Source organism: Uloborus diversus, chromosome 6 (assembly GCF_026930045.1).
Source record: "Uloborus diversus isolate 005 chromosome 6, Udiv.v.3.1, whole genome shotgun sequence".
Lineage (NCBI taxonomy): Eukaryota > Metazoa > Arthropoda > Arachnida > Araneae > Uloboridae > Uloborus > Uloborus diversus.
Window position 1 is genome coordinate 159422784 of NC_072736.1, and position 10003 is coordinate 159432786.

A 10003-nucleotide genomic window follows, 5' to 3' on the forward strand; every position below is an offset into this window, starting at 1 on the left:
TACTTCAATTTTATTTGTGAAATGATATTAGTATGACTGAAAAATTGTAAACTCATTGTCTCTTTATGGTAGTTATTGAGAAATTCATTTTTTATGTAACAATATGGTTTTTGTAAGAACATCCTCTCCCTTCATTTAGATCATCTATTGTAACAAAAACAATAGAATACGCATGAAACCAAATTTGACAGACCATATAAATGTTTCAAAAAATGTCTTTGGTAAAACACCCTCCGAAACCAAAAGTTTAGTTACGGCCCTGATAAGTATTGTTTGATTATTACAGTCTTATGTGCACTCCAGTGTTTAAGCTGGGTTCAAAAGTTCTTTAGCATAAAAGCTAAAATTGAGGGGAAAATGTTAGCAAAATGCTAAAATGTTACACATTCTCATATATTTATATATGCCTCAGTGTGTTTCATCTCCAGTTCAAAATAAAATTCATATTTCATCTGTGACATCTTTGAAGAAATAAGTACAACAGCTATTTTTTTAAAACATAAAATAAAAAAAAAGAAAACACGATTGGTGTTTAGAATGTTGCAGTCCCCTCCTCCTAATAAAGCAGTCATTTAGGGGACATAATGCTGGATAAGACTAATAGTTATTGAACTTAATTGTAGTTTGAACATCTTAGCTAAGATTTAAAAAAGATTAAGTTGATTATCGCTATGCATGCTTCCTCTCTATTATCATACATTTCTTCTTTATTTAAAAAACGAATTTATTTTTTTATTTGAGCAAAAAAGCGAAAATGCATTGCTTTATTTTTGCAATTCAGATAGTGTTTTCGCATTATGCGAAAAATGCGACCGTAGCGGAAACCCTGGTGCACTCTCCCACTATAAAAGTTTACATTCGACGTTTTTTTTTTTTTTTTTTTTTCAACCGCAACTTTTTTTTATCCGCATTTTTCACGAATGAACAATTCGTAAGTAACAGAAGTATCAATTTACCAAAGAGTTCAAAGACTTCAAATACATTAGATCCTTGTTGCGTAGCATGAATTTTATTAAGAACGCGGACTCACTTCCTATATGATGATGCAGTTAAATTTTGAAAACAACAAAAAACAATGATTAAAAAATGGTATTTGCTAGTAACGGACGTATATAAGATACGTTCATTACTGGGCAAAAAAAAAAAAAATAATAATAGTAATAGTAATAATGACGTAAATCTTCAACACATTTACGTGCATTAATTATAAATAAGTTATCAATGCTCTTCATAAAATTCATGCAACAAAACAAGGATCTAACATATTATGAGTCTTTGTAGAAGTGCAATAATTGATGCTTTTAATACAATTAACCTAATGTTCGTTTTTGCGGAAGATTTTCGAATTTTCCGTGGGCGGGAATATCCCGCCCGAGGTTTTTTTTTTTTTTTTTTTATCCCGCCCGAGGGGTTTTTTTTATGGAGGGGATCAGAGAGAAATTTTGACGGTAACCCCACCCTACCGCCGCCAAGACATATTACAAATGTTTCGAGATAGACTTTTTGTTTAATTTAAAATAGGTTCAACGTAAAATCCCCCCCCCCCCATTACTGACTTTTTTTTTTGCCCATGCTCAAGCAATTATTTCTTTATTGTCTCAATTCCAATATTTTTACTGTGGACAACATTATAAGACAAGAGTTTCTTTCAACTGTAACAAAAAAACTTTTTTTTTAACCATAAAGTTTTTCCAAAACAGAACTCTTGAACTCTGAATCGCAGCGCGTCATGTTTCAACTAATCCATATCGAAGGGGCGGGGGGGTTCTATTTCTTAAAAAGGTCACTCACGATGCTTTCCGCTGCGTTCCAAGCATCACTAAATCAGCTCGCATTCGAAAAGCATGCTCCTAGAACAACACCGTTCTAGAAGCATAGACGGAGAGAACGCCATTTTCCGTTCGGCAGCGAAACAACTGCATGCACGCCATGTCTGAAAGCACAACATTCGCGAGCAGAGCGGGTTCGTGAATTTCAGAAAAGCATTATGAACTGCCGTTCGGTGAAGTTGGCGAGCATATGGCGTGATTGGGGGGCATCAATTTGAGTTGATACGCATGGCGGGCATGCGAAGGAAGGAGTTGGTAATTTTCGGCCGTAAATAAGAGATCAAGCCACTCAATGCAGTGGTGGCGGATGAATATCTTAGAATAGGCGGTTCTGAGTGGTAACAAGCAATGCAAATACAATTAATTCATAACAGAAAGCTGGGAATTTTTCCTGGTACAACAACTGTACCAAAGTCAGCAGTGGAATTACAATATCACACAAGAGGTCTAGAAACATAGGAGACTCAAAATGTAATCTGAAATTAATAACATCACTGCCATATGCATTAGTTTTTCGCCCATAAAAATGCCTGAATGTTGTTATAGTTAGGATCAGCGATATCGCGCGAGTAGAAATAACTTCATTTCTCACTGATCCTTAACTTTTTTCAAAATGAAGTACAGTACAACCCCGATTTAACAATTGTCAAACGACTGGAAAAGGCATTATTAAATCGAGGAGCATTAACCCTCAATGCAGTCAAATCTGGACCAATGAAATGCATCAAATTGAGGAAATCGCTAAATCGGGTATCGTTATATCAAGGTTATGCTGTACAATATAACCCCGATTTAACGATTGTCAAGAAACTGGAAAAAGTTACCGTTGAATCAAGGATATCGGAAAATCGTGGAGCATAAACACTCAATGCAGTCAAATCCGGACCAATGAAATGTATCATTAAATTGAGGAAATCGTTAAATCGGGTATCGTTAAATCGAAGTTATACTGTACTCTGTTTCCACTTCCAGCTCATAAGCCATCCCTCCGTATTTAAGCTTTTTTTACCAACTTCAAGTGAATTCATATTTTGTTCGCTTAGAGCGAATAATCGGACTTTCGTTGCAACAGAATTCAAGCAAATGTAGTGACGTTTAAAACGGGACTGAACACTTATTCCGTTGAAACAGATATCTCGCTGTATTGGTATTCGCTGTAATGAGTCTGTACTGTAACAAATGACAGCTTTAAACGATTAATTTTTCAGAACTTATTGCTGAAAAAACGAAGAAAGAAGTTTTAGTGCATTTTGACACAGCTATTTAAAATGGTTTTCTTTACATACGTGTATGATTGTACAAAAGACAGTTTTACAGAGAAACTAGCTTGAATAGTTATAAGACTGCGGTATGATGTTTTCGTAAATGAGGATCAGTAGTGATCCTTAATGCAAAAAGAAATAAATGTTTCCCAAATCCGCTACTAACCATTGAAGCAAGGACAAAGCTAAAAAGCGGTTGCAAGAAATAAACCTTATCTTTTGAATTTAGAAATCTCGCTGTTTAATCAGGAACTCGTTAACTGTTCCGTTACAAAATAACAAAAACTCGCAATGACCAAGATATTTCGAAACGCTTCATACGTACGTCTCTAAAAGAAAGAGGAAAAACAAAGTTTCATCGGTTAGGTATTATCTGACACGTGTAATACGATCTTAAATGCTTTGGAATCGGACTAGAATTTTATCCTCGGAAAACGGTGTCACGATACGTCAACACGGAAAAAATGGAAAGATATACCCGCGAATTGATTAAAATTTTTACAATTTAGTTTTTTTCTCTCTTTACCGATTCGCTAAGCTAATAGTTAAAATAATAAGTTTTTAACCAATAAGCATTCGTTTGCCGTTGTTTTCTCCTATAAAACGCAAGAAACGATTTTTGTAAAAAACAATCGTAGACAAAAAGACAAATGCTGGCTCAGTTTTCAGCGCTGGCGGTTTACAAATTGAGGATAAAATAGTCTTTAGTTCCAGCACGTTTTACAGCAGTAGCCTCAATTTAACTATAAATGTGAACAGGGCCGCCGAGAGCGAAGGCGGGCACCCTCTCCCCCATAAATCTTACAAAATTTATACCAGTCCAATTCTGAGCCACCGAGTTAGGCCCAAGGGCCAGGCTCTTAGTTCCCCATTAGGCTGACTGGCCTCTCGCGGGCCCTGACTGTGAATCAGTTTTTTGATCAAATGTGAATTTTAAGGTTATATATTAAATATTGTAATTTTTTTATCTGTATCATTTCCTTCAATAATTGCGCTTTTGTCCCCAGAACTTATTTATAGCATAAACACATACTTTTAATTTTGTTGCCGGTTTTAAATTCAATAATTTTACTGTTTAGAATTTATAGCCGGATTTTTTTTAAAAATGGCGGCACAACGGTGTGTCGTGTAGAAAACGGGCATTAATGTCGAAGTTTTGACGAAAGGAAAAAAAAACTGGTTCAAACTGTTTTGGTTGCGCTAGTCTAGTATGGTAAAGAAGTTTAGTTTGTAACAACTGTTTGCTTAACATTGCTTTGGCGCCTTTGATCTTTCTCGCCTCACATTTCGACTTCTTCCTAACAGAATTTCATTTCGTAATCCGTAAAAGCGATTGTGCGGCAAGTGGAGTGGAGATAACGCAACATTAAGAAAATATGGAGTGGAAAACAGTTTCAGCTTTTGACATGCTGGTGCGAACCTGACAGTGTTTACGAAAGGCTGAAAACGGTTTTTAAATAGCAACTAGTAGTCGGAGTTAAAAGATCGTTTAACAAGATATGTCCAACCTCTTACTAACTGGTTTCCCGGTCACACAGTTTCCCCCAACATTATTTTTTCGTACTATATATTTAATGTACATGTTAGTTACGCGATATGTTGTTTCAACTGATTTTGCGCCCTCGATCCTTGTAGTGGTTTTTCCTATGCATTACCGCGGAAACTTTCAAAAATGCTTAGTCTCATGGCCCAATAAGGAGGCATTACAATGCCAGTTTAATATGGGTAATTGGAAAAACCCGACCTTAGCTCCAATAATGCGAACCGCAAACCAAGGAACTCGTCCTTAGGCACTGGAAAGATACCTAGTTAAAAGCCAGAGAACATAAAAACGGTTTGTTCAAATAAAATTCTAACTCTGCATTTTTCAAGCACTTTACACTACGCAAGCACCAACCAATCTCCACAAAGCCGGATGCCGGACTTGTAACGCGAAAATTTGAAACAATTAAAACTTTGCCGAAATTCTAATTTTTTCGAAAATTTTAAATGAGAAAAACGGATAACTATATGGATATGTTACTGTGAGAGCGAGCCCATATCTAGTAAATATCGACATTCACCGGTGAGTATCAACATTCATTTAACCAAGACATCGGTGAAAGACCGAATCCACTTCCGGTCCAATTTTGGTCTTTCACTGTAATAGATATTTAAAAAAAAAAAAAAAAAAAAAAAACTGCACCCAACATAAACAGCGCAGTTCCGCATTTTCTGTAAATTTGCGGTTGGGATAAAATAAAATAAATGAATAAAAATCAGACGTGAAAAGAAAATGAACTTGTATGATTTGATCGCTTTTTTTATCTACAAAACTAATTATCCACATACACCACGACACGGAACATTTTCGAAAGAGATAGCTTTTAATTAAAATTCGCAGAACGTATGCAATTCAAGAATAATTTGATAATTTTAAAACTCTGTAGCAACTCTAAAACAATTAAAAAGAAAGAAAACCTAGGTGCAATTCTGAAATAATTAAATAGAAAGAAAACTTACTTTTGCGAAGTGCAATTAGAGCAATTATTCGTACAGTTCTAGAGATGGCACGGCGCGATAAACGTCTACAAAGCGTTAATTCAATTACGGGAAAAGTGCGTTGTATTTAAGGATTTTATTATTTTTAATAGCGTCAGTTTATGTTGAATATTTATTCAATTTTGAGAAATTTTTGTTACAAGTTCCGCTTAAATGCGCTGCACCGCGTGGCATACGATTATAAGAAATAACAATAATAAGGTTGTACATTGTTTCTTTCAAAAAAAAAAAAAAAGAATTATAAGTCATCGTCAGCTAGTTTTTAAATCTTAAATTACTAATATCACAGCCGAAAGTCTGTTTGTCTGGATCTCTGGATGTCTGTTACGGGCATAGTGCCTAAACCGTTCGGCCGATTTTCATGAAATTCGGCACAAAATTAGTTCGCAGCATGGGGGTGTGCACCTCCAAGCAATTTTCCGAAAATTCGATTTTGTTCTTTTCCTATACCAATTTTAAGAACATTTTACCGAGCAAATTATCATAAGTGGACGAACAAACTACCATATGCGACCGTGGGCGAGCAAACTAACACAGCAAATTGGCGAGAAATTCATCATCCATTATTTGTAAATATACAAGCGAACCAAATGACCTTTTAATTTTCGTATATACGGGCAAAGCCGTGCGGGTACCACTAGTTGTGAATATGAAAATTGATAGTTTCTTGTCACGGAAAGTAATTCTCATGCAATATTTAAGCGAATTAGAGCTACTTTTATAATTATTTTCACAAGAAACTTTTATAAATTTCCAAAATTCAACTTACTGACGATTACCGCCGCAAATTATATTGGAAGGTCGAAATTCCACGCCGAATCCGACATAATTTGCGGCAAAGTTTTACACAGACACTACAAAAAAAATATATCAAATATTTTTTCTTTTAAATAGCTTACTTTTAATTACTGAAGATAAGTAGGTTTTTGCTGCTATGGAATTATTTTTGTTGCAGCAGAAAATTAGTTGTAGTTAGTCAAAAAGTGAAATTCGAGAATGATGATTGAGATTCAGATTTAAAAATCTCGATTGTTAAAAACTGGAATAAAAAATATTTTATGGACCAAATCTAAACTATCTTTCTGACTAAAGGAATTTTTAATCAGTATTAATTCTACTTTGAATTATACTATGAATTTAACGACTTTTTCAGACAAAAGTCGTCCGAAGTTGGTATAAGTTGAAAATACTCTTCGAAAAATATGTGAAAAAGGCATGAAATTCAGAAACATGGTTTTGAAATGTGATCACGTTTTTTTACGACGTAAATATAAATGCATAAATGCATTAAACGATAAATTACGGCATTCTGTGCAAAGCAGGAAAATTGAAGATTTCTGATAAAAAATCTTAATAGTGCTATAAAAAATAACATAAACAATATTAATTTTAAATAATACCTTAGAAATTAAGTATTATTTTGGTAGTATTAACTCTACTTTCAATTCGAATGTTAACCAAACGATATTTTTAAGAGAAAAATCGTTCGAAATTGAAAGAATAAAAAATCTTATAAAGTGAAAAAGACAGGAAATAAAAGAAACATAGTAGTTAAAACGTATTATCATGTTTACTTACTAGATAAATATAAATAAAATGGCAGAATAAGGTGCATTAAACGATAAATTACGGCATTCACCGCAAAGCTTAAAACTTCACATCTAATATGCAATTTTAAGGGCAAAAGAATAAATTGTTAATACAAATATTGAGCTCATTTAAAACGGTAAGCTTTTTCATTAAAAAAGGATTTTTGACGAAACTATAATTAATTTTGGCTGCAAAAAAAAAAATTTTAATCGTTCTTCGGACTCGCTACAGAGAAAAATTCGTTCGCAATTTATAGAACTTGGATAAAATCCTTATAAAAAGGTGAAAAAATCATGAAATTTAGAAACATAGTTATTAAAACCCATAACATGATAGTTTACAAGGGGCTATATAAAGAAAAGAGGAGAATAATGAACATTAAACGCTAAACTACGGCATTCTGCGCAAAGCTTAGAAGTGCACATCTCAATGAAAACAATTTTACAGCAAAGAAATTGTTGTTATTAACATTGAACTTAGTAAAATGGTGACGTTTTTCATTAATAAAGGTCTATAGCACGAAACTACAGCTCATTTTGCGCGAAAAAAAAAATTTAAATTGCATTTCGGACTCGCTATAGAGAAAAATTCGTTCGAAACTTAAAGAAGTTGGGGTGGGTGAACCCATATCAAAAGATGAAAAAATCATGAAATTTAATAACATGGTTTGTAAATCGCATAGCATGATTGTTTAAAAGGGAAATATAAAGAAAATCGTGGAATAATGAACATTAAACGCTTAACTACGGCATTTTGCGCAAAGCTTAGATAAGTGCACATCTCAATGAACGCAATTTTACAGCAAAGAAATTCTTATTATCAACATTGAACTTGGTAAAATAGTGACGTTTTTCATTAATAAAGGTCTGTAGCACGAAATTACTTCGAATTAGCTCACAAGAATCAATTTTAAACGCTAAACTACGGCCTTCTGCGCAAAACTTAGAAGTTACACATCTATCGATGAACACAATTTTACAGCAAAGAAATTGTTATTAGTAACATTGAACTTAGTAAAATAGTGGCGTTTTTCATTAATAAAGGTCTGTAGCACGAAATTATATCAAATTATGCGCAAAAGAATCAACTTTAAACGCTAAATTACGGCCTTCTGCGCAAAACTTAGAAGTTACACATATATCAATGAACAAGATTTTTCAGCCCAGAAATTGTTGTTATAACATTGAACTTAGTAACATAGCGACGTTTTTCATTAATAAAGGTCTGCAGCACGAAATTATATCAAAATATGCGCAAAAGAATCGACTTTAAAATAATACTTCGGACTCGTTTTGCTATTCTGCGGAAAAGATTATTTTTAGCCAAAAATACGCAATAAAAATAACAAATCTTCTGAAAAAAATAAAATATAAATAATACGTACCACAAAAAGGAGGAATGCTTCTACCCGGGTGTGTTTAGTCGCTGGTTCCTCATCCGAGGTGCAGACATCGAGAGCCCCTTTTTCGCTCAACTGGAGGACACTTTAGAGAGCCAGGGGGTAAAAAATAAAACCCAAGGGCGGGGCTCCGAAAAAAAAAACACACAGACAATTTTTAGTAACACTTGCTTTTCCGCTTGGAAATTGATACATGTAAAACGAATTGCCGGTGCTTGCTGAACTTCATCTTGAAAGTCGTACACAGATATCCTTAGAAGTGATTAGAGTGAAAAAAAACTGGAAAGAAAATAATCCACTATGGCATTTGTTGAAAATATCTTTTTTTTTCTTCTTACGTTGAATTATTAACCAATATAGTAACCCTTGGATGAACTAAGAACAGCATCGTCGTAAACCGAGTAAAATCCACAAGTATCCAAAATATTAAACTACGTGGAGTGTAAAACAAAGCTTGATGACTTTGGAGGTAGAACTGTTGCAAATAGGACTAGAACGAAAAGGTTGAGCAATTAATTCGTGCATTCCACTGGATGATGAAATTGAATAATTTCGAACACTTTGGGGCAGTAATGTTTGAAACAAAATAAGAAAATCCAAGAGGGTAGATCCACAAAATCTGCGCAGAGCACTGTTGCTAATTTTATCACAATTTATTTTTTATTAATTAATTTAAGCACTGAAAACTGAATGCAATTTTGCAGCGTCCTTTCCGTTCCTTTGTGTAGTTAGGAGAGCTGCAGAGTCACTGCTTCCAGCAGCGAAGAAAGAGGAGCTAGTCTTAGGGTTGCCATGCGAAACCAATCTGATCGCGATGGAAGCATGAAACTGTCGCCAAGAGAGATTAAATTCGGTGGAATTCGAAGCCAATGATTTCGCCAAACTACTTTCACAAGTAGGTGCTACAAGATGCTCGAATTTTGCCAATATTTTGTTTTAAAATCCAGAGTTTCTTCTATTTTACTTTGAAATTGTGCCTTTCGAAAGTTCTATTTGTTCTCACTGCTACCGAAAAAATTAGTTAACTTTTACGGTGATTAAAAAAAAAAAAAATCTGATGAGAGAGAGAGAGATCACCACACTTTTTTCGTACGACTGTGAAATAACATGCGTATTTTAGCTACTGAAGAGGATTTCCATTGAAATCTGAAATATTTCGTCAGGCCTGTCGTTCAGACGGTCAGGAGGGGTAGCTGTACGCTATACCCCCCTCCCCTCCTGAGAAATATTTACTTATGTGAGCGTGTTTTTTATTTTTCGAGGTAAATGGCAATGAGTAAGAGCAGGGGTTTCCACCTAGGGGGGAGTACAGGTCATGGCGCAGACTGCGCCATTGAAAGTTTTGGGAGGTGTTTAAAGGGGCATTTTTCTCTTTTTGGAGG

At 34.5% G+C, this 10003-nt stretch overlaps 1 protein-coding gene across 1 annotated transcript in view; it reads right to left on the minus strand.

The window, feature by feature from the left end:
- Positions 1–9211, minus strand: part of LOC129223835 (zinc finger protein 608-like) — an 83624-nt gene extending 74413 nt beyond the window's left edge. Inside the window, exon 1 of the mRNA XM_054858194.1 lies at positions 8607–9211. The gene's annotated coding sequence lies outside the window, so the exon portion shown is untranslated. The remainder of the gene's footprint in view (positions 1–8606) is intronic.
- Positions 9212–10003: the final 792 nt, after the last annotated feature.